The 7,773-nt window shown below is 38.2% G+C and overlaps 1 pseudogene; it reads left to right on the plus strand.

Moving 5' to 3' along the window:
* Nucleotides 1–161: 161 nt before the first annotated feature.
* On the plus strand, nucleotides 162–4,124 carry LOC120199658 (annotated as a pseudogene).
* The last annotated feature ends 3,649 nt before the right edge of the window (nucleotides 4,125–7,773 follow it).

The raw sequence follows: 7,773 nt of genomic DNA on the forward strand, positions 1-7,773 counted from the left end.
CAAACACACACAATCATACATCGAAGACCCAAAAAAAATCGTGAAAACCCAGAAATCCTTCCACGTACACGCAACGTGTCAGTGAATTTAACATTCCGTACAATAAAAATGAAATAAAAATTCACCCAACACTAACTCATCCTTCCCGCATCCAGCACCACCCGCTATGGATACCATCCTCCACCCTCCTCCGCCCTCCTACGCAAACTAATTCCTCCACCTCCATGGCCAAACGCCCTTGCTCTTCTTCTTCTTCTTCGTCTCAAAACCCCAGGCTTCCTTTTCATTTCTCTCGAATGGACCATCTCCTCCTCTCTTTCCTTTCCTTCGCCGATTCCTCCCTTCCTATTTCCCTCGACCTTTCCTTCGACCGCCTCCTCGATTCCTCCCCTTCCGACGCCGATCAATCGCTTCTAATCGATCGCGCTCACAACCTAGGTTGCCTCCTTCTCCGTGCATCCAATCGCTCCGCTCGGAAACGTGCTTCGCTTCATAACTCCGTCGCTTGGGTCCTCCCTACTGATCTCACCATCAAGGTAATGCTTCTATTCTGATTGAAGGGTTTGATTTTATTATTATTTGTTTTCCCCTTTTGTGATGTGTTATTGTTATTATTATCATTATTGCAGGTGTTTTCGATGCTTGATTCGCAGAGTCTTTGCTACGCCGCGGCAACTTGTTCGATGTTTAACAAGTGTGCCATGGATCCTTTGTGCTATGCCAATATTGAACTAACTACTGTCGTGCCCAAGGTTAATAATGCCGTTGTTTCCACCATGATCCAAAGAGCTGGAAAATCACTCCGGTAAGATTTGCTTTCTGTTTTCGCTATCACAATTCAGCATTTAATTTCCCTGCCTTAACTATGTTCAATGCTTGAATTGCCTTATGCGTTGTGAAATTATTAATAACAAGCTCTCTTGTGTGTGTGTGTGTATTATTTAGGAAGTTCCTTATTAGTAACTAAAAGTTTGTTTTTGCCAGTTGCTTTATACTATATCTGTTACAGAAAAAAAATAGCGCGACTTAGTATTATCTAGTTTATTTATATTTGCAATTTTTATCTTTTGAATGGTTATTTAGATCTCTTAAGCTCGGTATAGTACCTGGGGCAACTGGGTCTCCTGGTTCCAGTCAACCATTGATTTATACCATCAGGAGCTCTGTAGATGTATCCAACTTTTCATGGCCTGATAAAAGGACCAGGCAAGGAAAGGAATCATCCATTCTTACAAGAACATGCTTGTTTCCTTTAAGTGGGGACAATGGAGCCATTGGGTATGGTTCAATGCATTAACTACTTGTTTAGAATCAATAATGTGTAACAATTTTTTCTTATTAGTTGCTTTTTTCCTACTGTAAGGACTCTTTTGAGGAGGTTGCATCTTTACAATATCGAAAGAATGGACAATGCATCACTTTGTGTGGCATTAGCAGCATGCCCTTCTTTACTTGATTTGGAAATTGTTGGCCTGTGAGTTTCCTTATTTAAGCTGGGTTCAGTACTTTTCTTTCTTGCCAACACAACCCATCTTGCTTTTCCTTTTCTTTTCTTTCAGTCCACGATTTTGCAGAAAACTATAGCAGTTGGATGATGTTATGAGCAGTAAAAGCTTAAAAGTTGTTTATTAATACAGAACTATTGGTAAAATTTAAAAACTCACAGAGACCCTGTTTTGCAAGTGCATGATTATAAATCAGTATACAGATATTCATAAATAAGTAAAATCACTCTTTTGTTGTCTAAATCATTTCAGTTCTTAACGCAGCCTAATGTGCAGTTCGTGATGACAAACCGATTTAGATAGTAATTGGTTTAGCAGAGGAGCTGCTGTTTTTCCCATTCAACCTTCTAAGTTGTTTGTCGTCCCTCCTTTTGATGCAGTCATGTTGAACTGAGGCAAACCTTGATGTCAGTGAGCTCAAATTGTCACTTCATAGAGCGTTTATTCTTTGAGTCTTCCAAAACAGGTACTAAGTTTCCTCGTGAGTTTTTCTTTTCAAAAATGCTCAATATGTCTTCTTAAAGTGTTATGATAATGCAGGAGGGGATGAAAGCTTGAAATCGCCGACATGTTTTGAGCTGGTGAACAATTGTCCTAATCTTTCTTCTTTGTCACTGAGAGGCTTTAAACTGCATGATTATAAAGTATGCATACTCGTTAAGGTATGCACTCATTTAATGTTGTTTAAAATTATTTCTGTTTTGATTTGCACTGCAAGAGCATGCTTAATGGAATGAAATCTTGCCTGACATTTAAAATCTTATGTATAAGTTGATAGTGGGACAGGGTTTCATGATACTTGATTCATGTCCTTTTTGCTATTTTTTCTCTTTCTTGAAAATATCTCATGTCTTGAAATTTTTTTACTTGCATTCAATTCATATTGTAATTTTTTTAATAGAGACATAATCAACTTTTCAGAATAAAATTAGAAATTCTAAGTTGGTTTCTTGACAAGGTTCAATGGTTGATACATGGTATCAATGGTTTGAAAGTATTTAGGAATGGCGGGTTTGCAACTTTGCATTAAATATGTTGTTGTTCTGGAAGAATGGTGATTCTTTTTATTATACTACACTGAACAGTGGTCTCATCACTTGCAGGGATTCCGTAAACTTAAATATGCTGATTTTTCAACATCATACTCAATCACCGGAACCTTTTTGAGGTTATTCAGCTCTTGTCAACCATATCTACGAGTTTCTTTTGAAGTCCAATTTTTTTCAACACTCATTTTTACACACTACTCAGAAGTTCTCTCTCTCTCTCTCTCTCTGATCAGGAATTTGGGAAATGGCAGTGGTGGAAATTTACTAGAGGTTTTAATATTGAGTGACTGCATGCATCTCAGAGAGGTGAGGTCTAAATAAGCACCTCCTACAGAAAACACCTCTCTCTCCTGTCTGACTTTTAATTCTCACACAGATGGAAGTTGCTCGGTTTTTGACAGCTGTTATTGAAGGAGATTTTAAGTTCCTTAAACATCTTGTGAGTGAAGTTCATTTGTAAATATCATTTCATAGGACTTATTTTTTGGTGATTCCACTTTTGACTGTGCTTCCTTTCATTTATAGGACATATCTAATAGGGAAGGTTTAGCTTCGGAAGATGACTGGTATCAGAGATCTTACAACTCCAGGTAAATAAATCCTTTGTGAGTTATTCTAAACTGTTGACGTTGCTTTATCTTTTACTAACATCTAATGTCGTCGTATATTCTGTAGGTTTATTCCTTTGAAGCAGGTTTCGGAAGTAAGACCTGATGTTTGCGTGCTGGCCGAGTTTCCATCAGAAGGCTGGTATGGTTTACCATTGTACTTATTTAGTGGTCGCATTATTTTTCTTGCTATTTTCAACCCTAGAACAAACATTTTAAGTTAAGAAAATGGGAAGTTGCTAGGGAAGGAATTATGCATTTTGACTTGTTTTTCTTGGCTTTTGCAGCTTCCTTGACATAGACCACATGATTGATAGTGATATTAACAGTGAGCTTAGCCTGCCATTCCAGCAGAGTGATCATACTTCTGATGGTACAATGCTTACGAGTTCATTAGAGAGCAGTTACAATAGTGATCAGGGTAGCGGTAATGAGGAGTATCAAGATTCAGGTTTTGTAATTTATGAGGAAAGCTCTGATGAGGTGGATTTCCTGGTTTTGAAAAGCTAACAGTCTAGCCTAGTTTTGAAACTCTCAGCCACTAAATGCGCTGGTATGATAATCTCATCCTTCTGATTTTGAAAATTTTGGACCATCTAGTTTATGCTTTAGGATTGCCAAATAGTTTCCGTTTCATGACATAAGATGAGTACTTTCTTGGCATTGAGAAGAGCGTCTGGTGCTTAAATTTTGCCTCTAGTGTTCTCCTGTTGTTCCGAGGGAGAATTTCTGGTTACTTATAAATACTGATAAGAGGAAATAGTGATGTGAATCTGCAAATTGAATATTTTGTTTGACGTGTGTGTTTCTTATCAACGCATTGTATTTACAACAGATAACAGGAAAGGAGGCTTTTTATCAGAACTGAAGAAAGGTGGATTGATCCAGTAGTGGATGGTAGTGTACTATATTTTCTTTTAGAGAAACTAACTTTAGTGACCAAAAATCCCAGATAATATACGATTTTGACCAACTTTTTTTGGATTTGCAAAAATGACCAACAAAATCGCAATACGATCTCTAATTCGCATTGTGATCTCCACTATCGTAAATTCGCGTTGCATTTCGCGTTGCGATAGTTGGAAATTGCATTGCGATTTTCCATTTCGCGTTGCGATAGTTGAAAATCGCATTGCGATTTTTCATTTCGCGTTACGATTTTTCATTTCGCGTTGCGATTTTTCATTTCGCGTTACGATTTTCCATTTCGCATTGCGATAGTCTACAATGTCGTTGCGATTTTCTAAATTCGTTGCGATAGTCTACAGTTGTTGTTGCGATTTTCCAAATTTTTTGCGATAGTTAAAAAAAAGATTTTGTTTCTTAAGAATTTTCTCTAAAAAGATAGTATCCGCGCGGACGTGTCGAAGACACGTATTACTACGACCACGACCACGACCACGACCCGACCCGAGACGGACAGACGACGGCGGCGGCGCTCGAGAGTCCCCCTTGTTCTCTATCACTCAACAAGAAAGTGAGAAAACCAAGCCTTAAATACCATTCCCAATAGTGTTTCCAATACTATGTGAGATTTGAGCATTATCAACACTTGTTCCCAATACTATGTGGGATTGAGCCTTAAATAGTGATATTATTTTTGAATATTTTGCTTAAAATTGCAATAATCGCGATCGACTTTTAATTATGACATATTTAATCGTATAATACTAATGTAATTGGTTGCTGATTCAATTGTTTTAAGGTGCATGATTGTTAATTGTTTCCTGAATAATCACATTGTATTGGAAACAAGTGTTGGTAATGCTCAATTCTACATAGTATTGGAAACACTATTGAGAATGGTATTTAAGGTTTGGTTTTTTTACTTTCTTATTGAGTGATAGAGAACAAGGGGGACTCTCGCGCGCCGACGTCTCGCCTCGGGTCGGGTCGTGGTCGTGGTAATACGTGTCTTCGACACGTCCGCGCGGATACTATCTTTTTAGAGAAAATTCTTAAGAAACAAAATATTTTTTTTAACTATCACAACGAATTTAGAAAATCGCAACGATAACTGTAGACTATCGCAACGAATTTGGAAAATCGCAACGACAACTATACACTATCGCAACGCGATTTTCAACTATCGCAACGCGAACTGGAAATTGGAAAATCGCAACGACAACTGTAGACTATCGCAACGCGAACTGGAAAATCACAACGCGAAATGAAAAATCGTAACGCGATTTTCAACTATCGCAACGCGATTTTCAATTATCGCAACGCGAATTTGCGATCGTGGATATCGCAATGCAAATTAGAGATCGCATTGCGATTTTGTTGGTCATTTTCGTAAATCCAAAAAAAGTTGATCAAAATCGTATATTATCTGGGATTTTTGGTCACTAAGGTTATTTTCTCTTTCTTTTATGATAATTCGATGCCGAGGCTGCGATATCCGACTACGTGGGGGTGTTGTTTTGTTTCACTCATTTTTTTGCATCCCCGTTACTGTAGAAGCTATATGTGTAGCTCATGAAAGTGGCAGCCAATGCTTGAAGAGTTCTTTTGCTAGTGTAATTTATAGTGAGATGGCCTTTGCCGATATATTTGATTTTGGCTAGCCAGCGGCAATTGTAACCCTTAGATTCTGCAGGCAAATTTGAGTTGGAGAAAATAAAGCAGTAAAAATTTACAATGCTAAGGGGCCTTTTCATCTTCCGGGAAATGCAACTCTTTCTCCGGATTTTTTTAATATAAATTACAAAATTTAAACCGATTGAAAATTTCTTTGATAGACGATGTGTAAAATACGAATGCATGGACATACGTGTTGGAGGGTGAATTTAAAACTGATAAAATCTTGGGGCGAACTTGTTTATGTTGGAGGGTGAATTTAAAACTGATAAAATCTGGGGAACTTGTTTATGTTGGAGGGGTGGGTGAATTTATACTGATAAAATCTTGGGGTGAATTTGAATTTATAAATTTATTTTAGGGGAGAAAATATTTTTTTAATAAAAATATATAATAATTTTAAATTTTTAAAGAGGCTAATTATTTCTGTTTGTACCATCTAGGTTTGTCCCTGTATAAACGTAGGCGTGTGTGGGATCCCATGTTCATGTGCACGCAATAATAATTCCCCTTCCGATACCAAGTAAAGCTTAGAGTTGCATTCACCGGAATGATCATATCTTTTGATATTGATCAATAGCATCTACATGAAGTGTATATTTTAGGTGAATTATTACCATCAGAGAAAAGTCTTCAACTTCATTGATACCTAAATGTTGTAATAACGGAGACTTGATCGATCATAAAATAGGCTTTTCTTTCTCTAAAAAATGAAAAATTTCATTTCCTTGATAGAGAAAGAGGGAAAGATAAGCTTCATTTTAAATTTAAAAATTCCGTATTATGCAAAACTCTACCGTTTTTCTAAGTCAAGGGAGTGATGCGATGCCGTCTAGAAATCATAGGGGATGACCTTCGGACTTCTCGTCCGGTGGTGGTTCTCAGGCGGCTGTGTTTGGAGGATTTCAGGCGGTCTGTTAAGAATGAAGCGAAGGAGGTTTTCGAAACCGAGCACGATACGTTGCAAGAGGAAAGAGGTAATCTTGGACAGTCGATTTTTGGGTCGAAGGTGAATGATATGGACACAGTCATGACTGATGGAAGGGAGAGCAATGTGAGGAAGGGTGACGCCCGTGAGAAGGATATAAATTCGGTAACCTTACATAGTGATAATTTCATGGCTAATCCATACGTTGGGTGTGGGAAATTATCGTTTAGGGATATGGTTAAGGGGAGTTCGATGAGGGGCCAACTAAATGTTTCAACTCATGATATGGATGTCGACGTACTGCCTAAGGATATAAAGAATCAATTCAGGTGGGTTTTTCCCGAAATTAAATTCTCAGGGCGTGTTCATGATGCCAAGCTTGCGAACTCTATAGTTGTTTGGTTGTTAGATAAGTCTATTGGGTATAGAGCGCTACTGAATCGAATAAAGATGATTTGGAATCCTCAGGGTGAAATTAATTTGATTGATTTGGACAATGAGTATTACATGGTACGGTATGCAAATGAAGAGGATTATAATCATGTTTTATCTCGAGGGCCTTGGATCATTTACAGGTGTTATCTTACAGTTCAACCGTGGAGTCGCTCATTCTCTACTAAGGCTGGTTATCCGAAGAAAATAATGGCTTGGTGTCGTCTGTCGGGGTTACCCTATCATTATTATATAAGAAGTTTGTTTAGATATATAGCGAAAGTAATTGGTACAGTGGTTCGTGTTGACTATAATACGGAGGATGGCAGTCGAGGATATTTTGTGAGGCTTATCGTTGTTGTGGATTTAGAGAAGCCGCTCATGTCTAGGGTTATTATCGATGGTCATAAACAACCGGTGAAGTATGAAGGTTTACCGTCTATCTGTTATACTTGCGGTAAGTATGGACATGTGCAAGAGAATTGTGGGGAGCAGTTTATCGGCCATGGCGATGAATGGTGATGAGGGGCTAGTGCGAATTACAGAGGATAACCCGTATGGGCCTTGGATGTAAGTGGCCAAACGTGCCAGGAAGGTTCCAGCAAATCGTAAATGTGGTAATACCGAGGCAGCTGTCCGCGATGGAGGACACCTTAATAGGTCCTAATTTT

The sequence above is a fragment of the Hibiscus syriacus genome, unplaced genomic scaffold (genome assembly GCF_006381635.1).
Source record: "Hibiscus syriacus cultivar Baekdansim isolate YM2019G1 unplaced genomic scaffold, ASM638163v2 tig00005459_pilon, whole genome shotgun sequence".
Classification (NCBI taxonomy): domain Eukaryota; kingdom Viridiplantae; phylum Streptophyta; class Magnoliopsida; order Malvales; family Malvaceae; genus Hibiscus; species Hibiscus syriacus.